Genomic DNA, 25,019 nt, shown 5'->3' with positions numbered 1-25,019 from the left:
GCCCTCAGAGACTGACTGCGTGGGTCTTCTTTTAACCTTCTAATGGCCCTGCTTGCCTTCTGGAGTGGTTGGGGCTCAAAAGCATTTGCATGCAAAGCACCTTGGGACATTTGGGTTTGCCTCTATCCCGTTGCCCTTCCTTCTTGTTTTCTTCATTCTGGCTCTTCCTTTCAGCACCGTGGCCTTCTGCCCCCTCACAGCCCCCATTCTTCAGCTTCTCCTCTGGACCCGCGACACAGCACCCCATCTCTCTTCCTTTCTTTCGCTACTTCCTCCGAAATTTCCATTACTTGCCACCTTCTCGTAGTCTCTTCCTGGCCTCTTGTCACGGCTGAGGCGGTTCCTCAGATTTGTTTTTCTCAGTCCCATGGGAAAGGGCTGTCCTGCCATTCAGGCTTCCATTCAGCGTACATTCGTTTAACCTCTTCTTCACGCTGGGCGGTGTGGTTACAGGGATGGATAACGGCATCCTAGAAATTTAAAATAATACAGGTAGACTTTTATTTTTAGAGCAGTTTTAGGTTCACAGCAAAACTGAGTGGAAAGTACAGTTTCCGTGTACGCCTGACCTCACTTATCACAGCTTCCCCTCCATCCATACCCCTCCTCAGAGTAGCGCATTTGTTATAATTGATGAACCTAGATGGACACGTCCTAATCACCCAAGTCCACAGTCTACAGTCGGGCTCCCTCTTGGTGTGGTACATGCTGTGGGTTTTGACAAATGTACCATGACACGTATCCCCCGTCGCAGTATCATTCAGAACGGCGCAAGTGCCTGAAAAATCCCGCATCTCAGAGGAGGCTGGAACATAAATAATCATAGTACAGTCCTGACAGTGAAGTAGAGGTATGAAAAAAGAACGGCAGAGCACGAAGGAGGGAGAAGCTAACGCACAGAAACTTGGGGGGGGGGGTTGGGAAACCATTCAAGTTGTATGTATTCGCAGAGGAGAAGAGTCTTGGGAGGCATGTGAGGCCAGGGCCAACCTGAGCTGGAGCACACGGGCACTTGGGCACGTCGAGGGAATGCAGAATGTAGTAAACTGGTGGTGGTTAAAAGCGAGCACTCTACAGTCCCACAGATAGAAATATGACTCTGACCTCAGCATCATACTTGCTGTGGGATCTTGGTCACATTACTGAGCCTCTGTAAGCCTCAGTCTCCCCCTCTGTAAGCTGGGGATGATAATAGAACTTGCTTGCAGAGGTGCTCTGGGGACTCAGTGGATGCATTTAATTAGCCCACTACCTGGCCTTGGTATGTGGACCTGAATGTCAGCCAGTGGTGTAGAAGCAGAGAGGATGCTGGGAATGGTACTCAAAAGGCAGAGCGTAAAGGCCCGGAACCATATTCAGCAGTTTGGACTCACCATCCAAATCAGTGACTCTCAGTCCTGATCATGCGTGAGGATCACCTCAGATTTTGTTAAAATGCAGACTTCTTAGTTCCTCAGAAATTCTGTTTCAGTTGGTCTTGCCCGGGCCCAGGAATCTGAATTTTTAATGGCTCTGATATGAGTGGTCCAGGTCACAGTTTGGACTAGGTCGCTGGGAGCTCAGAAAGCTTCTCGTGGTATCTACAAAATGAATCAAGAGTTAACAGAGGCAGAGACTGTAGAGGGAGGTCTGGGACTTTCTTAGGATTGGGTGCAAATCAGTCAGGGGAGCTGGAGCCAAACCCCAGGGCGGCTTCTGGACTCTGAGCCCAGGATCTTCCTGCCTTATTCAGACACCATCCACACAGTCCCGAATGAAAGCCCACCCAAGCCCCTGGCTGCTGGGCTTACGGGTCTGGTCTGAGCAGCCCGTGTGTCCTGGCAGGCTCCGACTCTGTGAGGGGACTGTGCCGTCAGCCAGCGTGCGTGACCGGGACACCTCCATCAGCGCTGCCATTCTGGTGCCGCTTCTGCTCTGCGAAACCTCCCTCCTCCTGACTGCTCTACGGGTTAAGAGTGAAGGACGCTTACAAACCTCCAGGTCCTGGAATCTGAGTCCTTGTAGCTCTAACAGCACGCATTTTCACAAAGGTGAACCAGGCATCCTTTCCGGGGAGAGCTTTTTGCAAAAGAGCACAAAGTCCTCAAGGAGCCTCACCAGGGGTTTCATTCCAGGCCACGGGGGTGCCCTCCTGTCTGCTCGGCTTCCAGGGGGGACTCTATTTCCTTGTCTCCTTCCTGGTTCCTATGGCTGCGAGAAATTGTCTCCACCTCCTGGATGAGGGGCCCCTGCCTTTTGGTAGCCAGGACTAGTTTCCTAAACTGCTGGGCCAGATCTCATGATCACCAGGCTCACAGAGAGAAACCCTGCCCGCCACCCCCCACCACCCCCCGCCCCTTCTTCTCCAAGAGGATCCTGAAGACATTAATGGAGGTTGGTAGGCCTCTGGTCACAGAAAACTGTCAGTAAATCCCGTCTTAGGAGTTCCTGCTCTGGTTTCCAGTTTATTCGTAAATCCTCTAAATCAGCCTCTCCTCCTGTTCAAATACAAAAGCTTGGAGTGCTCGAGGAGCCAGAACCTCTTTTTGACTTTTTGGCTTTCCCGGGCAGAAATATTTGAGAGCAAATTTATGCAATTGGCTGGATTCTCCCTCTGCACCCTCCCCACCAGTGCTTTTCAGTGGGGGGAGCAATACCCCATGTTAAGTGGCCACATTGGAGCCGAGAAAGGACCAGCTGCATTGGCCCCGAGTCATGGACAGAGCTTATAAACTAAGTGCCGAGGCAACTGTGAAGGCCACGGCCTTAGAGAGCTGTTGATGCCGAGCCTGGGGCTGACACCAGGTCTTGTTGCGGCCAGTTCCCATGGCCAGCTTTAAGCTTCCTGGATGCTCAAGGCTTTGCAGAAATGACCCGTCGAATTCCCCAGTCCCACTGTGGCAACAAAAGCATAGGGCCAGCCATCTCTGCACTTCTCCAGAGGGACTTGGGAGAGCAGGGGCCTGGAGGCTGCAGAATCATCTGCTCTCTGTTCCCTTTGACAGTGACCCTCCCACACCTCACTGCCTGCTGCCATTTCATTCCTGTTCTCAGGCTGACGCTAAACAAAAGCAGCCTCGTGCTTTAGGTACACTATCTCAAATCCTAGCCGTCTGGGGAGCTGTTCCCCCATCCCTATTTTACAGACAAAGGCTAAAAGTTGACCCGGGCAACTGCACAGCTGGGCTTCACCCACAGGTTGGCATGGGTCCCACACCGGTGGTGTTCCTGCACCCAGGATCCCACGTTGTGTTGTGTCCCCTGGAATTAGAGTCAGGTCATTATCCTGGGTGACAGGGAGGTTGCTTGGTAACCTACACCAGTGGAAAAGCATGAGCTGCCGCTTGACAGATTACTCAGGATAAATTGGTGCCAGTCCTGGGCATGTGCAGTTCTGGACATTCCCAGAACTCATGGAATTACTTGGAAAGGGGGCGGTAAGAGGGAATCGGAGCCAAAAGAGAGATAAAGTGCTGGAACTATATGTTGACAACAATTTGTCTAATTAAATACGCAGGTTTTAAATTACACTCGCCTCGTGATTCCGCGGCTGCTGCTGCCGCCATCCAAGACTCCAGCACCAGCAGCCCCGGCTGTTTGTGTGCCAGGAAGGGCAGCATCTGGGGGTGCTCGCCAGGGGACAGGGCACCCGGGACCACAGCGAACTTCCTTACCTTCAGTGATCTAGCGAGTGGGATTTATAGTCGACGTTGTTATTATCATGGGCTATTTTTGACTCGTGTTTTGATGGGTGACGTCAGCTGTGATTCTCGGAGGGCACCCGTAGCATCCTCCTCCTCAGATATCATAAAGTACGCACTCTCCGCCATCCGCGTGTGCGTGTGATTGAGGAGTGGATGCTGATTAGATCTACAGTCTCCAAACCTGATGTGTAGCAGAAGCTCTGGGAGAGCGAACAAACAGAAACAAACAAACCCCAAGTGAGCAACGAACAGGCAGAGTCCCAAGTCTTGCCAAGCCCAGAGATTGATTTCGTAGAGAAACGATGATTCTGAAACCCAGCCAGGTGATCGTTCTGACACACAGCCAGGTTTGCGAAATCTCGAATGAACTGTCTTGGGCAAACAAAGGAATTCTAGTTTTTAATTTTCCAGCTTTTTAAATCTCCCGTCTTTGAAATGAAAAGGTAACCTTAACCAAACTTCTAGAGTCAAGGTGATAGCGAATCAGCATCGTGTGTCAGTTGGAAACTTGGAACACGAGGACCTTGAACAGAATGAGAGAAGAAGCATTTTCATACTCACGATGCCATTTGGATTGAAAGTGGGAGGTCTCAATAATAGTAACAGCTGGGTAGGAACATGGGTGAATCCCTTCGCCTTTCTTTACCTCGGTTTCCCCACCTACAAAACGAAGAGCTCCTTCTGTGTCAGTTCCAAGTTCCCTGCTGGGTCTAAAATTCTGTGATGAGAACCTCTGCACACCTTTTATGTCCAGGGTTTTCAAGCAGATTATCAAATATTTACTGAACTCTTGCTACGTGCCCAGGAACTGAAATTCTTTGAAGAATTGGGTCTGTGGTGGAAAAAGGGGTGCAGAAGGGGACGGACGCTAGTGAAGAGAAATAGATGACCTCGGTGACTAAGGATTTCTGACCGTCAATGCTGCTTCACTTTCTTGCTTAGGGGCCATTTTTTGCGTGTGAGTCAAGTGCAGGTTACGGTGAGACAACGGAAGGAGAGCAGCAAACAAATATAACCTGAGCAATGGTAACTGATGGTAACTGCGTTGCTCAGCCCGTTGGATGGCAAACATTGCTAGGTGATAAAAAGCCCTAATGCATCAGGTGCTAATCTGGTGCTAAAACGCTGCTTCAGGAAAAAATGTATTCCCAGAAAGGAAATACTGGCGATTTGACTGACAGCAACAGCTGGAGCCCCCTATATTCATCCAGATAGGAAGCAGGAAAACATAAAAAAGAAGTTGTGTGTTATACAGAAGGAACTGGTGTGAGCTATGTCTCTTGAATGTTCTTGTTGCTGAGGGTTTGGGAAAGTGTTGAATATATTATCTCTCGGCTGCCTTCGGGAGCTTAGATTCTGGGTGTTATGAGCAGTGAAAGTCACAGCTCACCGAAGGGCACTCAGTGCAGTGCTCTGGGGTGGGGCTTTTCAAATGGCTTTCAGAGTTTCACAGAAAGTGCTGAAGGTGGAGGGGGGTGAGGGGAGATGGGGGGGTGCATGGTATCACCAGCAATATCTCCTTAAATCTGAACAATTTACTCCTACCTGCTGTATATGTTGAAGCTCTACATGAGATGTTGGGACAATTAGCCAGTTGGCAGAACTCGCAAGCTACTTTGGTGGCATTAGTCACCTATTTGGCAAAGCCAAGTTGGGCAGAGACTAAGTGCTCAGTATGTCCAGTTTGGCTGGGGCAGTGAATGATAGTGTTTGGGATGAGTTTGCTGGATAATGTGACCAGATGTCCTGGTACAGAGAACTGGGCAGATAGTACATTTGTTACTCCATACCTTCGCTGACGTCCCATCACTCTCCCGTCTCCTAGGGGTGGAGTGGAGTGTGGACGGAGAGTAGAGTCCACATGGGGCAAACCCATCTAATCCTCACAACAGCCCCCTGGGCTAACCTTTATTCTTCACAATGTTTACAGGAGGAAACTGAGGCTCAAAAAAATTCAAGGAGCTCACCTGAGATCATAGAGCCAAAGGGCAGTACTGGGGAGACATTAAGGTGTATGTTCAGAAGTCATCTCCTGGAGCCCAAATGTCCATCAACTGATGAATGGATAAAGAAGATGTAGTTTGTATATACACTGGAATATTACTTGGCAATGAGAAAGAATGAAATCTTGCCATTTGCAAAACGTGAATGGAACTGGAAGGTATTATGTTAGGTGAAATAAGTCAGTCAGAGAAAGACGGATATCATATGTTCTCACTCACGGGTGGAATTTGAGAAACTTAATAAGAACCGTGGGGGAAGGGAAGGGGAAAAATAGTTTCAAACAGAGAGAGACAAACCATAAGAGACTCTTAAATACAGAGAACAAACTGAGGGTGGATGGGGGGTGTGGGGAAGAGAGGGAAAACGGGTGATGGGCATTGATGAGGGCACTTGTTGGGATGAGCACTGGGTGTTGTATGTAAGCAGTGAATCATGGGAATTTATTCCCGCAGCCGAGAGCACGGTATATATGCATTGTATGTTAGCTAACTTGACAATAGATTGTATTTTAAAAAGAAAAAAAAAAAGGTAAAAAAAAAAAAAGTCACCTCCTGGAGATGACCCTAAGCACACTCCAAATAGCCTAGGCCTGGAAGCAACCAGAACCTCCTCTGGTACCGTGGAAACCAAGAGCCTGGCCAGGAGGCTGGCCTGGCCAGGGGCTCTGAGAAGGAGGGAAGGGCGGGAGTTGGCCTTCCGGTCTTTGGAGGGTGATGGCACAAATCTGCAACAGTTTCACCTGCCTCAGCCCCCAAGCACTGTGGTGCTGTGGGATCAGTCTGGGAGGAGAGGGCTAGGAAGGACTCCGTGTAATCTCAGGTCGGCCACACCTCCTGCAAGAGCTAAATGAAAACCCGTCTAGCAACAAAACCAGGGTCATAAACACCGAGCAATGCCATTGGGAATATGAAGCGATAAATAGTTGAATTCCCCAAATTTATAAAGGGTGATGGAAATAGCTCCTTGTTTTCCCAGAATATAGTTTGGTTCGTGATCCTGCAAAGTTTAGGGATGACAATTTTGCTCTCTGAAACGAAGAGGGTGTACTGTATGCAGAAGGCACTCCAAAAACACTCCCTGAATGAATAGATGGAAAAGGAACAAAAACAAAGTTACGTAAGGCATTCTTTCCACGCTGGGATAAATGCAGAAGCCTCTACCCCTCAGAAGGGAGCTTTACTATGAACCAAAAACATTTGCTTCTATAAAGTTGCAGAAAACTTGAGGTGATTTTCTTATCGCTTCTTGCTGTGTATGTTTCGCCTGTCCGAGGTAGGTTTGTTGCTACAAAGCCAACAAAGAAAGGGGCTGGAGTAATACCAGTGGTACAAATACCTTCTTCCTTCCCATTTTTTTCTTGGCAGACATCTGAGGTGGAGTTTCCCTCTGGTATCCCTCTCAGGATATAGACCCCAATCAAACCTGGGGCCTGATGTACCAGTGGCCTCACTGAGCCACAGACACATGTTTAGAATTCCTCGGTCAACTGCGAGGCGGGCAAAGAAAGCCCCAAGCAAGAAAGGCAGACACTGGGCACTTTTGAACTTAACTCTGGGTATTAAAGGAGCATTAAACAGGAAAGAGTATGTGAAAACAGCAGCCAGAGATTTTAGCTGACTCAAGAGATAGTCCTCGTAGGAGACGGTGGGTACACAGCCAGGTTTGCGGTGTGTGTATTTAGGAGAGATTTTCCAGACAAGCTGTACGAAGTCCCACTTATGTGCCTGGTGTCCTCGATAGGCAGAATTAAAGCCTTCTGCTGAAGGGGGTGGACCAGAGCTGCTGTCGGTGCCTTCCTCCAGGTAGAGAGATCCGCCGAAGGCTGTATTTTTCTGCCCGGGGCTGGCGTTTAGCCTATGTGCATGGGGGTAGGCAGCCTGGTTGCCTGTGGTCAGTATCCATTCTGTCTGGTTGATGTCTGTGTTGTACCTGTTGTTAAATATTTGGAATATCACCCCTGGTCATAGGCATATCCTCCATAATACTGATTGATGGAAAATCTCCAGCCAGTTTCCACAGACCTCTATTCTTGTCCCTCTTCCTAGCCAATGACTTTAAAGAAATGGCAGAAAATGCTATTTGGAGAGGAGATAAGCTTGATAGATTGGACCCAATCTCAAGCCTTTCACTTGGATGATTTCTTGGGGCTTGGCTTAAATGTGACTTTTCTAGAGAGAGCTTCTGTGAGTCCTATTTTAGATTAGGCCCCTTCCTGCATGGACCCATAGCCCACAGTACGTCCCCGGTTAATATGCTCGTTAGACTCCATCTTTCTTACTTGTGTTTGGTGAACGTCTGTCCTGCTCTGAGGGGCGTAAGGGAGACGCCCTCATGGATCTTGTTCACCCCATGTGCCAGAGCCTGGCATCAAATAGGTTCAGTTAATGTCTGTAGAACAAATGAAATGAAATAGGTGTAGAATATTCATTAGATGGCAGAGATAATACCTGTCCTCAAGGGGGTTATTCTTTAGAGGAGGCAGTGAAAACACCACCACGTGTTATGGGCACAAATGGCACCTGTACGAAGTGTTACGTGAAACGCAGTGAAGGGAGCAGTGACCTTGCTGCTCAGGGCTTGGGGGGTGGGGTGGTGGGGCATGGTATACCTGGGGAGAACTGGGGGGAGGTCTTTCTCACGAGGGCAAGCCTCGAAGTGGGGCTCAGAGCGGGCCGAGTGTGGAATGTGGTCCAAGAAGAGAGATCTGCAGGTAGGAGTTCAGAGGGTGCTGAACAGATGTGGCATATTTGGAAGAGGCACTTCTTCAAATTGACAACAGAAGCATCAGGGAAGAGGGGCACGTGGTGGCTGTGGTGGTTGAGCGTCCGACTTCGGCTCAGGTCATGATCTTGCAGTTCATGGGTTCGAGCCCCATGCCGGGCGCTGTGCCGACAGCTCAGAGCCTGGAGCCTGCTTCGGATTCTGTCTGTCTGTCTGTCTCTCTCTTTCTCCCCCCCCCCCCCCCCCCCCGCTCGTGCTCTGTCTCTTTCTCTCTCAAAACTAAATAAAAACATAAAAAAAAAAGCATCAGGGAAGAATAAATAACAGGCTAGAAAGGCATACGGTCTTCTAAGGCATGGTAGGAGCGGCTCTATGATGGGGAACTTTTACATCATTTTAACTTTTTTTCAAAAACGTAGCGTAATTGGGAAGTATGGAGAATGGGTTGAAAATCGGGAGATCCTGGAAGTAGGGATATTTCCTAGAGGGCAGGTCCTTCCTCGTTGTAGCATTCAAGGAGTAAGGGAAAGGAAATAGTTACATAGGGCACCGATGTTTCTATGTAGAGGGACGGAATCTGTGTCCTGACAGGCTGGAATGCAATGAGCTGTGATTTAAGACTCTCCTATGAGCTCTTTGTACCTCGGTAACTGCACCTGTGGACTGTGGGACTTGACTGGAAGATCTGCCATATCCCTGAACGCTAACATTCTATAACTCCACGGGCTCCTAAACTAATAAGATGAAGTAAAGTAGGAACAGGTGCTATATTGCTGGTACTAACGGTGTTGTGGGAACACAGATTAGAAAGAAATCAACACAAGTACTGGCTTAGCAGCAAGTCAGCTTGCCCCACGCCGTGAGAGGGGGGCTGGCCCAGAGGGAAGGGTGGAGAGTGGAGAAACACAGAGGTAGCACTCTTTGGGCATGAGCCAGGGCACACCTGAACTTGGAGATTGTTCTGGGCTTTGCTTTTTCAGAGGGATAAGGACAATTGAGAATGACAGTGGCCAGAACTGTAAAAAGTCCAACGTCCAGATCATAGGAAAACTGAATGGAAGAACTGGGAATATTTAGCCTGGAAAATAGAACACTTGAGGAAAATGGATTCGATGTCTTTATGTATGTAAAAAATTTCCAGGGGCGCCTGGGTAGCTCGGTTGGTTGAGCATCTGACTCTTGATTTCGGCTCCGGTCATGATCCCAGAATCATGCAGTCGAACCCTGTGTTGAGGCGAACCCACACTGAGCGTGGAGCCTGCTTTTGTCTCTCTCCCTCTGCCCCTCCCCTTCACCCACACTCTCGCTCTAAAATAAAATTAAAAAAATTTCCAAGTAGAAAATGGGTTTGATTTTATTGGACATCAGCAATCAGGTTTAGAACCAATAATTGGAAGTTTCTGAATGCATGATTAGGTCAAATATATGTAAAAAAGGCTATCCACGAAGTAGGTTTTTCAAAAATGAGAGAAAATTTGTATAAGTTTGGCTCATTTGCCATAACCTTTTTAGGAGAGAAAGAAGGAGTTCTGTTTTCTTTAGTATTTTATCAGTGGTACCTACATAGTGTGTATTTATTAAATGAGCAAGTGTGTTGAATGAGCTGTGAACTGTTTTTCATCTCTGATATTAAAATTAATGTCTCAATCTCTAGCACTTTTATTTATACACCCCTTACCACACTATATTCTATTTTTTAATGTTTATTTATTTATTTGAGAAAGAACATGCCAAAGTGGGGGAAGGGCAGAGAGAGGGAGAGAAAGAGAGACTAGCAGGCTTCTCATTATCAGTTCGGAGCCTGATGTGGTCTTGAACCCATGAACCATGAGATCATGACCTGAACCAAGATCAAGAGTTGGACACTTAACTGACTGAGCCACCCAGGCACCCCACCACATTATACTCTAATTTGTTCTTTTCTTTTTTCTTTTCTTTTCTCCTTCCTTTATTTCCCTGTCTGTCTGTCTGTCTATCTATCTATCTATCTATCTATCTATCATCTATTTATTTTATTTTAGAGAGAGAGCGTGAGTGGGGGAAAGGGGCAGAGGGAAAGAGAGAGAGAATCTCAAGCAGGCTCCCCACACTCAGTGCAGAGATCAATGCAGCATTCCATTCCATGACCCTGGGATCATGAACTGAGCTGAAATCAAAGTTGGATGCTCAAGTGACTGAGCCACATAGGCACCCCTAATTTGTTCTTCCAATATCTCCTTTTCTACCTGGACTATGAGCTCACCAAAGTGAGGGGTTGTATTTTCGTTGTGTCTTCAATGCTCTCAGTCCAGTCCCGGCATGTAGCAAGTGCTCACTTGAGTAGGGGGCCATATCATTTATTATCAAAGCAAGACTCTTTAAGAGTGAAGGGGGATGGGACACCTGGGTGGCTCAATCGGTTAAATGTCCGACTTCGGCTCAGGTCATGATCTCACAGTTTGGGAGTTCAAGCCCTGCATCCAGCTCTGTGCTGGTACCTCAGAGCCTGGAGAACTGCTTCAGATTCTGTGTCTTCCTCTCTCTCTGCCCCACCCCTGCTCACACTCTGTCTCAGTCTCTCTCAAAAATAAATAAACATTGAAAAAAAAAAAAAGAGTGAATGGGGGGCTGACCTGATGGGAAAGGATACTACAGCATAAGATGCCACCGTGCTGGGCAAACCAGGATGAGTAGTTACCCTAGTCAGTAAGTGCTTGCTGAATAAATACAGAGGGAATGAGTTTCTGGAGCCAGGAGAGGCAGGCTGTAGGAATGCTGTCCTTGGGCTGAGGTTAAAAACTTCTCCCTGGGAATTGCACCCTGTGGGCTCAGTTTTGTGTGCAGAATGCATCTAGACTTTCTTTCACATGGAATTGAAATATCTGAATTCATCTACTGCTTCCCTAGGGTAGACTTTTCTTTAACCGTTCTGCTTGGCCTGGAGGTTATCCTTACTACCTTTGGGATTCTCTCGTTCTGCATGGACTTCCATTTGACAAGGTCAGTTTGGGTGTTGTAGCCCTTGGCCCCCAGGAGCCCCACAGTTCTATCCTCCTGTACCGGACCCCCTCCCACCTCAAGGCCTTTGACTTCTATACTTTCCCTGCCCACTCAGCCTTGGCGGGGTCTCTAGGACCAGTTGTGATCACAGACTAGAGGGATTTAGAAAGTCTGAGCCAATGTTCTGCAGCTTAACCTCGTGTAAGCGTTGTCAGCCCTGACCTAGTGACCGGATTCTCATCAATGTGCTTGGGCCTTGCTCCAAAGTGCAGCTCCCTGTGGCCCCAGTTCTGGTAACCAGGACAGAGGCCTGGTTTCTTGGCTTGAGTGCTTGTATTGGTCGCTGGCAGAGGGCTCATCTTGTTCTTATCTGCCCCTCTCTTGTCCCAAGGATGAGGACTTAGCCCTTAAGAGCCTGCTGGGAAGATGTCCAATCCCTCAAGTGTTTGTTATCTCAGATAACAAACTGTCACTGCCTGCCTGAAAGACTGGGGCTTAGCTCCTTGCCATTAAGTCTGGATTGAGGGTTCTGCCTGCCAACTCGGGGGTCTTCCCCATACCTTCCGCACCTGTCCACACCTGAGCTGTGCTAGGATGTGGTGCTGTTGCCTCATTTTTTCGTCTTTTTTTTTTTTTAAGTTTATTTATTTACTTTGAGAGGGATAGGGGGAGAGAGGAGGGTACGGATTGAGAGAGAGAGAGAGGGAATGAGAGAATCCTAAGCAGGCTCCGTGCTGTCAGTGCACAGCCCAATGTTGGGCTCGATCTCATGAACTGTGAGATCGTGACCTGAGCCGAAACCAAGAGTCGGATCCTTAACCTACTGAGTCACCCAAGTGCCCCGTTTGTTTTCATCTTATTGATGGTCTTTTATCTTCTTCTTCCCTGTTTCCTCTCGTTTCCTCTCGTTGTTTTCCTATTTCCTCCCTTCTCGTTTTCTTTTCTGTAGCTATAATTAATTTTCTCCAAGAATGGCAGATAGCTGTCAGTTTTTTGGTTGCTGTCTGTTTTTATGGCAGGGAAGGGGGCGGGGAATTCGCAAGGGTCCTAAACTGCTCATAGAGTCTGAGTCTTCTGCTCCCTCTGTCTGCATCCTCCTTCCCACATATCCCCCAGTGCTGGGACCTTGACCGTCTACCGGTAAACTAACCGATCACTTCAAAAAATAACTGACAGATACTAAATTTTGATGCTTCCATTTCCCTAGCAGAAAATGCGCTATATGAATGTACAACATTATTGTAAAATTGCTAGAGAGCCCCGAAGAAGGAACTGACCTTTTTCAAGTTAAGTCACACTATACCCTTGAGCTGCATGTTCCATAAATTCTGGAATAAAAAGGTTAATAATCTCAACTGGAGAGGGAACTTTTTTTTTTTTTCCAGGAGGGGATGATGACCTTTCTCATAAGTTTCTAACACTAGGTTAGTAGGTTCAACTGCCTTTTTAGGGGAGGAAAAGATGGAGGAAATAAAACAGTATACTGTGTTCTCTTTTTTTCTAGTCTTATTGGGAAATAATTGACATCCTTCACTGTATCCATTTAAGACGTATGGCATGATGGTTTGATTACATGTATTGTGAAATGGTCACCACGATAGGTTCAGCTAACACCCATTTCTCATATAGATACAATAAAAAGAAAAGAAAGAAGAAAAAAATTTCTCCTTGTGGTGAGAACTCTTACGATTTACTCTCTTAACTCTCCTATATGTTACACAGCGGTGATAGCTATAGTCATCATGTACCTTCCCTTCGTAGTGCTTGTTTATCTTACAACTGGAAGTTTGTGCCTTTTGACCACCTTCTCCAATTCCTTCTCCTCCGACCCTCTGCCTCTGGTAATCACAAGTCTGATCTCTTTATGAGTCTTTCTGTCTTTTTTAAAGATTCCACATATAAGTGAGATCATACAGTACTTGTCCTTCTCTGACTTACTTCACTTAGCAGAATGCCCTCTAAGTCTATCCATGTTGGCATAAACGGTAGGATTTCCTTATCTTTTATAATGGCTGAATAATATTCTGTTGTATGTATCTGCCACAACTTCATCCCTGGGGAATACTTAGGTTGTTTCCACAGCTTCGCTGTTGGAAATAATGTTATGAACATGGGGGTGCAGATATCTCTTCAAGATAGTGTTTTTGTTATCTTTGGATAAATACCAAGAAGTAGAATATCTGGATCATAGAGTTTTATTTTTAACTTTTGGAGGATCCTCCATACTGTTTTCTATAGCAGCTGTCCCAGTGTACAACCTCACCAACAGTCCACATGGGTTCCTATTCTCTTCGTCCTCGCCAGCATTGTTACCTCTTGTCTTTTTTATGGTGCCATTCTAACAGATGTGAGGTAATATCTCATTGTGGTTTTAACTTGCGTTTCCCTAAAGACTAGTGGTGTTGAGCATTTTTTTTAAAACATACATGTTGGCTTTTTATATATATTTTTTGGAGAAAAGTGTTCAGATCCTTTGCCCATTTTTAAATTGGACTACTTGGTTTTTTTGCTACTGAGTTGTAGGATAATAACCCCTCATCAGATATATGAGTTGCAAATGTTTTTTTTTTCCATTCTGTAGGCTATCTTTTCACTTCATTGATGGTTTCTTTTGCTATGCAGAAGCATTTTAGTTTGATGTAGTCCCACCTGTTAATTTTTTGTTGCTTGTGCTTTAAGTGTCCTATCCATAACATCATTACCAAGACCCATGTCAAGGAGCTTTATTGCTATATTTTCTTCTAGGAGTCTCATGGTTTCAGGTCTTATATTTTAAGTCTTTAATCTATTTCAAGTCAATGTTTGTGAATGATGTAAGATATGGGTCGAGTTTCATTCTTTTACATGTGAATATCCAGTTATCCCAGCACCATTTATTAATGAGACTATCTTTTCATCATTGAGTACTCTTGCTTTCCTTGTCAGATATTAGGTGACTTTATATGCTTGGGTCTGTTTTGGGGCTGTCACTTCTGTTCATTGCTTGTTTGTCTTTTTTTAATGCCAATACCATCCTGTTTGATGACCATAGCTTTATATTGTAGCTTGAAATCAGGAAATGTGATGCTTCCTGCTTTGTTTTTATTCAGGATTTCTTTGGTGGTTCCATATAAATTTTAGGTGTGTTTTCCTGCTTCTGTGGAAAAAAAAAATGCCTTTGAAATATCAATAAGGATCACTTAGATTACTGTAGGATTCTATAGATTACTTTTGGTAGTTTAGACATTTTAACAATATTAATTTTCCATCAGCAAACACAGTAATATTTCCATTTACTTGTGTGTTTTATTCAATTTCTTTCATCAGTGTCTTGTAGTTTTCAGTGTAGAGATCTTCTACTTCCCTTCTGTTTATTCCTAAGCATTTTATTGTTTTTGATGCTCTTGTAAATGGGATCAATTTCTTTATTTCTTTTTCAGAAATTTCATTGTTGGTATATATAAATTTTACAGATTTTGTCTATTAACTGTGTATCTTGAAACTTTGCTAAGTTCATTGGTTAGATCTAGCCTTTTTTAGGTTGAGTATTTAGGATTTTCTGTATATAAAATCATGTCATCTGTAAATAGGAACTATTTTACTTCTTCCTTTCCAGTTCTGTTGCCTTTTATTGTTCTTGCCTGATTGCTTTAGTCAGGATTTTCAGTACTATATTGAATAGAAATGATGAGATGGGCACTCTTGTCTTTTTCTCCTGATTTTTGAGGGAAAGCTTTCATTCTTTTGCCATTGAGCGAGACGTTAGCTGTGGGCTTGTCCTATTGGCATTTATTATGTTGAGATATGTTCTACCTATGCCTAATCTGTTAAAAGTTTTTATCATGCATGGATGTTGAATTTTGTTGAATGCATATGATCCTTTTCTTTCATTCTATTAATGTGATATATCACATTGATTTGCATATGTTGAACCATCCTTGCATTCCAGGGATAAACCCCACATGATCATGGTGAATGATTTTTTAATGCGTTGCTGAGTTCACTTTGCTGGTATTTCGTTGAGAATTTTTGCATCTATATTCATCAGAGATATTGACCTGAAGTTTTCTTTTCTAGTAGTCTCCTTTTCTGGTTTTGGTATCAGGATAATTCTGGCCTTACAAAATGGGTTTGTGAATGTTCTCTCCTCTTTGAAATATGGGAGTTTTAAGAAGGATTGGTGTTCATTTTTTAAAAAATATTTGGTAAAATTTGCCACAAGCCATGTGGGCCTGGACTTTCCTTTATTGAAAGATCTTTGATTACTGGTTCAATTTCCTTACTAGTAATTGGTCTATTCACATTTTTTTATTTCTTCTTGATTCAGTCTTCATTAGGTTGTATGTCTCTAAGAATTATTCCATTTTTTTTCTAGGTTGTCCAGTTTATTGTCATATAATAGCCTCTGATGATCCTTTGAATTTCTGTAGGATCAATTATATGTCTATTTTTTCATTAATAACTTTGCTGATTTGGATTCTTTCTCTTTTTTCCTTGGTTAGTCTAGCTAAGGTTTTGTCCATTTTGCTTATCTTTTCAAAGAAATAGCAGTTTGGTTCATCTTTTTCATTTTTCTGTTTTCTATTTCATTTATTTCTGCTCTAATATTTATTATTTCCTTTCTTCTGATAACTGAGTTCAGTTTGTTCTTTTTCAAGTTCTTTAAGGAACAGAGTTAAGATGTTTATTTGGGACCTTTCTACTTTTTTTTTTTTAATTTTTTAAAGTTTATTTATTTATTTTGAGAGAGAAAACAAGTATGGAGGAGGGGCACAGAGAGAGAGAGAGAAAGAGGGAGAGAGAGAAGCCCAAGCAGGCTCCACCCCATCAGCGCAGAGCTGGACATGGGGCTTAAGCCCATGAACTGTGAGATCATGACTTGAGTCAAGATCAAGAGTCATGTGCTTAACCGACTGAGCCACCCAGGTGCCTTGGGGTCTTTCTTATTAATGCAGGTATTTATTGCTATGCACTTCACTCTCAGAACTGCTTTTGCTGCATTCTGTAAGTTCTGGTATATGTGTTTCCATTTTTTATTTGTGTCAAGAAACTTTTTTATTTCCCTTTAATTTCTTCTTTGATCCCTTGGTTCTTCAAGAGAGTGTTGTTTAATTTCCATGAGTTCATACATTTTTCAGTTTTCTTCTTCTTGATTTCTAGTTTCATGCTATTATGGTAAGAAAAGATACTTGGTGTGATTTCAACCTTCTTGAGTGTTCTAAGACTTGTTTATTTAAAAAAAAATTTTTAATGTTTTATTTATTTTTGAGAGAAAGACCGAGTACAAACAGGGGAGGGGCAGAGAGCGAGGGAGACACAGAATCTGAAGCAGGCTCCAGGCTCCAAGCTGTCAGCACAGAGCCCGATGAGGGGTTCAAACCCACAAACTGTGAGATCATGACCTGAGCCAAAGTCGGACACTTAACCGATTGAGCTACCCAAGCATCCCTTCTAAGACTTGCTTTGTGGCCTAACATATGATCTATCCTAGAAAATGTTCTACTTGTGCTTTAGAAGAATGTGTATTCTGCTATTGTTGGATAGAATGTTCTGTATATGTCTGTTAGGTCCATTTGGTCCATAGTGTTGTTCAAATCTGCTGTTTCCCTATTGGTTCTCTGGCTGGTTTATCAATTGTTGAGAGTACGGTATTAAAGTCCCCAATTATCATTATATTAGTGTTCATTCCTCTTTTTAGCTCTATTAGTTTTTGCTTTATATATTTAGCTGCTCCAATATAGGGCGTATGAAAATTTATAATTGTTATCTTTTTGATGTATTGACTCCTTTATCATTATATAATGACTTTCTTTTTTTCTTACCATTTTTAGTTTGAGATCTGATATAAGTAAAGCTACCCCTGCTTTTGCTGTTTTCTGTTTTTGTTTTTGTTTTGGTGAGTATTTGCTTGAAATGCCTTTTTCCATCCCTTCATTCTTAGCCTATGTGAGTCTTTAAGGCTAACGTGAATCTCTTCTAGGCAGCATATTGCAAGATCTTGGTTTTCTTTTTCTTTCTTTCTTTTTTTTTTTAATCCATTCAGTTGTTCTATGTCTTTTGGATAATTTTATCCATTTACATTTAAAGTGATTATTGATAGGTAAGGACTTACTATTGCCATTTTGTTAATTGTTTTCTGGTTGTTTTATAGATCCTTTGTTCCTTGTTTTCCTTTCTTTTCTTTTTTTTCTTTTCTTTCCTTTCCTTTTCTTTTCTTTTCTTTTCTTTTCTTTTCAAGTTTATTTATTTTTAGACAGGGAGTGGGTGAAGGGCAGAGAGAGGGGGAGGATCCCAAGCAGGCTCCATGCTAAGCATGGAGCCTGACATAGGGCTTGATCTCATGACCATGAGATCATAACCTGATCTGAAACCAAGAGTTGGACGCTTAACCTACTGAGCCATCCAGGTGCCCCATTTTTCCTTGTTTCTTATCCTGCTATCTTTTTGTGTATTTTAATGTTTTTTGGTATCTTTATGCTTTGACTTCTTTATCATGTTATTTGTGTAATTACTACAGGTTTTTCCCTTGTGTTTGCCATGAAGCTTATATAAAATCTTAAACTTATAACACCCTATTTTAAACTGGTAACTATATAGCTTCAATAGAAGTTCCACTTCACACTTTTACTTCTCCCCTTCACATTTTAGGTTATTGCTGTTACAACTTACATATATTTTATATTGTGTAACTAATAATAGATTGTTGTATTTATGGTTATTTTTGCTACCTTAATTTTTTTAACTTTTAAATTAGAGTTGTGAGTTATGTACCACTATTACCACATTGCAGAATCTATGACTATATATTTACCATTACCAGTGAGATTTTGCTACCTTTTTGTGTTTTTTTGATGTTAATCGGTGTTCTTTTACTTCTACTCAAAGAACTCACTTAGCATTTTTTGTAAGGGAGTTCTGGTGGCAATGAGCTCCCTCAGCTTTTTTGCAGAGAGGAGGGGAGTCTGTATCCCTTTTTCATTTCTGAAGGACAGCTTTGCTGGGTGTGAAATTCTTGCCTTGAATTCTTTGGTCAGGTGGGGTCATTAGTTTTGCTCTGCAGCCAGGGGAAGCCATGGGCTGTGTTCTCTCGTTAGATTCCCTGGTCAGATAGGCTGAAGGCTATATTCAGTCATGACCTGGGCTACAAAGTAGATTCCCTGCTCAGGTGCAGCAGGGGAAGCAGCTCTAAAACTGGTAAAGCTCTTTGTTGTCTTAACGCAAGCTGACCCACACCTGAAGTTTCCTGGATGAACAGGGCCATTGACTTTGCTGTACAAACTATTGGGTCTGTCTGCCATTCTCTCAGCTCGAGTGCCACTGGGCCACACAACATTCAGGTGTTTTCACCAGCCCTTCTGGATTTATGGAGCTGGAAGGCACTTTCGTGGTGGGTGGGGCTGTGACTCAACACCTTGCCTGGATGGGGGCAAACTAGGCTCTAGGGCAAGCAAAATTCCTCATTTGAGTATCCAAATCAGGCAGATCTGTATCACACTGAGTTTCCTGGTCAGAGTGTGCCTTCAACTTGGTTCTGTAGATGAGCAAAGTCGCTGTTTGGGGTTACTACTTGGGCACTGCAGATAGAAACTCAGTCTGCCAAGATCCCTGAGTGCTGGTTATTGCAAGCCCTTTCCCCCTTCTCTGTCATGGGTCCCAATGATTCCCCTGTAATCCCTGTGGTGTGAGGTCAGAGTAGGGGCTCCCACAGAGTGACCCAGAATGCTGCGGGAGCTGACATTCCCCCCTGGATTTTCTTTTCCCACTGGAGGAATCGGAGGCTCACGGAAGACCTCTCCACATAGTGTTGTGCTATTCTGGGGGAGGGGCGATGTGGTCAATGTGTAGCTGCTTGTCTTATCCTCTACTGCAATCTGGCCTGGTCTCTGAGGTGCAGGGTGGGGCTTCAGCCTCATCTCCATGTTCTAAGATTATGTCAGTGGTGTCTTATTCTTGAATAGTTGATAGTTCTTGTGTGAGGAGCAAAGTCAGGAACAATCTATGTTACTGTCTTGGGAATATCCGTTGTCAGCATACTATTTTTAACTCCTAAAACATTATTCTTGCTCTGCCTTTGAGGTAGTTGTGGGATTCTAGGAAAGCCTTTTCACTCCTCCAGGATTTGCATTCTCATTTCTAAACTGATTTTGACTGAATGGCCTTCCAAGCCCCTCTGCAGTTCTTACATTTTACGATGTAACATAAACATTAAGAAGTGAGTATTGTGTTGGGCTTGTAGTGCAGGTGGATGCAATGTTTTCTGTGGTTGTACATGGCCTACTGTGTATGGGAATGGCCGGCTCCAGTCAGAAGAGGGTCTCACTAAGATTCTGGAGTCTGCAAGTTCACGTAGCCTCATTGGTTGGAGAAACAGCCAATATATGGCAGTGGTTCGGAGCTCACTGGACCACGGTGGACATACAGACAAATGCCGTCTCTTCCTCAGTGTGTGACATTGAACTTCCTCCTTAAAATCTCCTGTGTCAAGTGTGGATGATAAAAGTACCAACTCTGAGGGGCTCATGGGAGATTAAAAGAGGCACTATTTATTTATTATGTGTTTTTTTTTTTTTTTTTTTTTTAAAGCTCTTTTTTTTTTTTTTTTTTTTTTTAACGTTTATTTATTTTTGGGACAGAGAGAGACAGAGCATGAACGGGGGAGGGGCAGAGAGAGAGGGAGACACAGAATCGGAAACAGTCTCCAGGCTCTGAGCCATCAGCCCAGGGCCCGACGCGGGGCTCGAACTCACGGACCGCGAGATCGTGACCTGGCTGAAGTCGGACGCTTAACCGACTGCGCCACCCAGGCGCCCCTATGTGTTTTTTTTTTAACGTTTATTCATTTTGAGAGATGGAGTGTGAGTGGGGGAGAGGCAGAGAGAGAGAGAGGGAGACATAGAATCAGATGCAGGCTCCAGGCTCTGAGCTGTCAGCACAGAGTCCGACATGGGGCTCGAACTCATGAACTGTGAGATCATGACCTGAGCTGAAGTGGGACATTTAACTGGCTGAGCCACCCAGGCGCCCCCAAAGAGGTACTACGTACATGCATGACATGGTTCCTGGGATGTAGTACATGGTCACTAAAAGTTTACTGTCCTTGTTCCTCTGTGTAGATCATCTCGTAGATGATCTGTGTGGTTCCAGCCGGCTCTAAACAGCTGTAACTTTTATGGCGTTGTGGAAAATGCAGTGGCAGATGACCTCCAGGAAGTTTAGTTGGCTGGAGTTTGGAGAATGAGGCCAAAGATCATATGAAAGCTTCAAGCCTGTGATAATGGTAAATGCTATTTTTGAGTTATGATACATTTACTGACATAATGGAGACTTTTTATTAAACATCCCTCTTGTTCTGCAATTACACTTATATTTTTCTGGGAGGTGGGGGAAGCCAGGGAAGTATTCTGTGATGCCCCCTTGCTAGAGGCTAAAGACTTGGGGCTATTAACCTATTAGAAATGCACTGCCTGAGGAAAATGGTTCCTTTAGTAAATCTGAAATGATTGCAAAGGATATAAGGTCGTATCTGGGCACTGATGGGGAAGAGGTGCTTGCTCGGGGCTGTGCCTGGCCTTGCTCACAGCCCAGCTCTGGGTCCAAAGTCCACTAGCCCGAGGCTCTTAGCTGGATGTGCTTACAGAAGACTGTCTTTGACTTGTGTGAGTGATTGTCCTGGGTGCCCTGGCCTGGACTCTGATCGTAAGAGAACATCACTGGAAACCTTTGTAACTCTCCCCAGCCTGTGACTCAGCTTAGCACGGCGCCTCTGGGGCAGGACGGTGAAAGGTAGCTTCGTGTGTGGACTGGTGTGGCTGGACTTGGGAGGCCGCCTAGCAGAAGAAATGAGTGATTGTAATGGCGCACTCTGAAACCCAATGCACAGAAACTGTCTATTATGGGGCTCTTGCGTTTTACTGTGACGTTTGGCCTTAACTCTGTTGTATCACATGCCCTGACTTTTAGGAGATGAGAGCCAGTGCAGTTTAGAATAAGCACCATAGCTGGTATATTTAACTGGGACATTGCATTTTAAAACCCTCTCTGCCTTGTCTCACCCCTCCCTCGCATTTCCTTCTCAGTGAGCAGTACCAATGTTCGTTTACCTTTTCGGGTTTTGGAGCGTCTCTGTTGGCTCTGGAGTGACCACAGTATCTGTAAGGCAACATCATCAGGCACAGGGCAAGACTGCTGATTAGTGAGATCAGTGATATGATTGAAGGCATATAGATGAGTAATATCTTAAAACATTCAGTTATTCATTTTAAGCCCATTTAATCAAGGTACAATTAAAACAGAAGTTGGGAACTGAAATTAAAGAAGCCAAAATAAATCACGTTTGACCCTCAATTCCTACCAGTGACTTTTTATGCGTCAGTCTCCAAGATCAACTGCATGTCACGTCTCCGGGGCGGCCTGCTTACACTGATGCCACACCCTCCAATTCCTGCCCCTACATGTGTTCAGTGGTCAAGCAGGACGCCTTCCGTGTTATCTCTGCCACCTCTGACATACCTGGGCTTGTGGGTGGCTCAGGTTTTGTTCCGGTCACGGTGATCCATTCATTGCTGCAGTATGGCTTCCAGGCTCCTTTCTGGGTTGGAACTGTCCACCACAGACAGCATGAAGTCCAATCTGCAATGTGGGTTGCCTGCCTGGGGGTTGGCTCTCAGCTTGCACTGGCCTTTGCACACATGTCCCTTTCTGACTTCTGACTGCTGACCTGCCTCCACACTCGGCTATGCCCCTATCTGTTGGCATCCGTGCTCCTTGGGTCCGGTGTGCTCCTGGCCCTGGTTTGTCCAGACACTTTCTGGTCCCTGCCTTCTCACCTCATCTCCTTTATGTGTCACTGTCTCTGTGTGATGACCCCACAGACCAATCCCTTTCGCCCCTAATTGTTTTCACAAGATGCTGCCTTAGATTCTCTGCTGGCTCTCCAGATTACTGACTGTGTCACGGAAGAACCCTGGGCTGGAGTCGGACTTTAATCCAGACTTTCTACTTGCTAGTTGTGTAAACTTAGGTCATGTGACCTCATTCATTGTGTTTCTTCATCTGCAAAATGGGAATAATGACAACAATAATGGTACCTACTCCGCTTACCTTAAAAGTGATTACTAGAACTGATGCCGGGCATATTTTTGGATTTTTATTTGCTAGCCATATACTTTCTCTGGGGAAGGAACCTTTCAAATCTTTCACCCATTAAAAAAAAAAACTGGATTGCCTTCTTTTATTGAGTTTTTAGAATTCTTTACATATTCTAGATAGAAGTCTTTTACCAGATAAAGGCTTTGCAAAATCTCTCCCAGACTGTGCTTCCTGCTTCATTCTCTTAATAAGATCGTTAGAGCAAAAGATTTTAGTTTTGAAAAAGTTTAATACGTTATCTTATAAATATTATTTTTCCTTTTGTGTCCTATTTAAGAAATCTTTGCCCACCCAAATGTGTATTGCAACTGTGTTTTTTTCCTAGAAGTTTTATAATTTTTGTTTTTATACTCAGGTCTATCATTCATCTTGCGTGCATGGGTGTGTGCACGTGTGTGTGTGTGTGTGTGTGTGTGTGTGTGTGCATGTACCATGTGAGGTCAGGGTTGAAGGTCATCATTAATCATTAGTAAAATAACCACCATTTGCTATCACTACGTAACCATAAGTCTAGATAAAATTAAAGACTGACCATACCAAATGTTAAAGATGATTTGGAAGAGTTGAAACCTTATACAATCCTGTTGGGAATGAAAATGCCACAACCACTGTGGTAAACAGCTTGATAGTTGCCTCAAAAAGTTAAACATACACTTAAGCTAGCTGTATAGGTATTTACCCAACAGAACTGAAAGCATATATCCCTGTAAGACTTACACATGAGTATCTACAGCTGTTCTATTTTTCATTGCCCCAAACTGGAAACAGCTCAAATGTCCAATTCGTAAGAGAATGGATAAATAAATTGTGGTATGTCTATAAAATGGAATACTAGTGAGCAACAGCCCGGCTGAATCTCAGAATAATTATGGTGAATAAAAAGAGACAGACAAATATGGTGCAAGTTCATCCAAATAAAATTTTAGAAGATATAAACTAATCAGAAAGCAGATCAAGGTTTGCCTGGAGTTGGGGGCGGGGTCGATGTGGAGTGATCATGAAGGGGCGTGAGGAAGGTTTGTGGGGGTTGTGGGTACATTCACCACCTTGAATGTGGTGATGGTTCCACAGAACATACATATGCTTAAAAATATGCAGTTTATTGTATATCGATTATCTTACTAAAGTTATTAAATGGGAAAATATTGGAATAAGTATGCACCAATGTGACAAAAGTGGGGAGATCACAAGTCCCCAGTGAGATAATGCCCAGGAAACTGCATTGATAGCCTTAATCTGGTGTAGAAACGCTTATTGTCGTCATTTGTCTGTGCCACACAGACTAGGAAATTTTCCAGTAAGGGAGGTAGACCAGTTTCTGGGGGCCCTCAGAATCTAGTTTTCCCAACCCCACCCAGTGGAAAATGGCAAGTTGATATTAGAACACATATGACTGGACAAACGATTGCACCCTGGGACATTCAGACCTTTCTCTCAGGCTTGACTATATCCCAGCCCCCTCATCTCCTTCTCTCACTCCCAACGAGCAATAAAATGGTGGCTTAAAGTGCAGGGGCTCGCCTGCATTTAGGAGTTCTGGACCCGGCTGTACAGCAGAATTACAGAGAAACTTTGGGGAAATGTTGATGCCTGACTTTGTACCTGGAGATCCTTATTTACTTGCTCTATAGTCTTAAAACTCCCCAGGTGATTCTGGGTGATTCTAATGTGCAATTAGAATGGAGAAGCACTCAAGTGGAGCCTTGACCCTGTACCATCACTTGCTCACCCCTGTGGCTGTGTCATTTCCAGCTCATTCTGTGCATCTCTAACTTTCTGTTCAGTGTTAGAAAATAGGCAGAAGCAATTATGGTGATGATGATGATGATAATGATAATAATAATAATAATAATAATAATAAACATTCAAATAGTGCTTGGCCTTTTTTCAAAGAATTTCCATGAGCATTTTCTCATTGTGTCTCATAAATAACCTGAGAAGTGGGTAAGAGAGAATGATGTAATTTGTAATCCCTATTGTCTTTTTCCCAATTAATTATAAATGCAATAAACAGTCATTTAAAAATATTTTAGAAAACAAATATGGAAAACTATGAATAGAAAAAAATCATCTGTAATTCAGCCTCTCAGAGAAAACCGGGGTCAACCTTTGGTTTCTTTTAACATAGATAAAATTATGCACTTAATTTTTTTAAACAGCATTGGCCACAAACTGTACCAGAGTTTTGTGACCTGATCTTTTCACTCAATACATTATTGAGAGTAACATTTTTAATGACTGTTTTCTAGACACTGCATGGAAACATGATTTATTTAACTAATTCCCTATTGTTTGATAGCTTGTTTCCAAGTTTTCTGTATTAAAAATAACTGTATCCTTATGTGGAGTACCTGGAACTCTCATATACTTCTAGTGAGGGTAAAAATTCATACCACTACTTTGGAAAATGTCAGATAATATCTACTAATGTTGAATATGGGCATACCCTATGACTCAGCAATTACTCTCCCAGGTATATATCCAGAAGAATGTGTACAGTGTTCA

General features: G+C 43.8%; 1 long non-coding RNA gene across 4 annotated transcripts in view; it reads left to right on the top strand.

The window, feature by feature from the left end:
- Positions 1 to 25,019, top strand: part of LOC125175606 (uncharacterized) — a 403,243-nt gene that overhangs the window by 132,929 nt on the left and 245,295 nt on the right. The window lies entirely within an intron of this gene.

The sequence above is a fragment of the Prionailurus viverrinus genome, chromosome A1 (genome assembly GCF_022837055.1).
Source record: "Prionailurus viverrinus isolate Anna chromosome A1, UM_Priviv_1.0, whole genome shotgun sequence".
NCBI lineage: Eukaryota > Metazoa > Chordata > Mammalia > Carnivora > Felidae > Prionailurus > Prionailurus viverrinus.
Note: the sequence above shows the minus strand (reverse complement) of the source record. Positions and strands in the feature narration are given on the sequence as shown.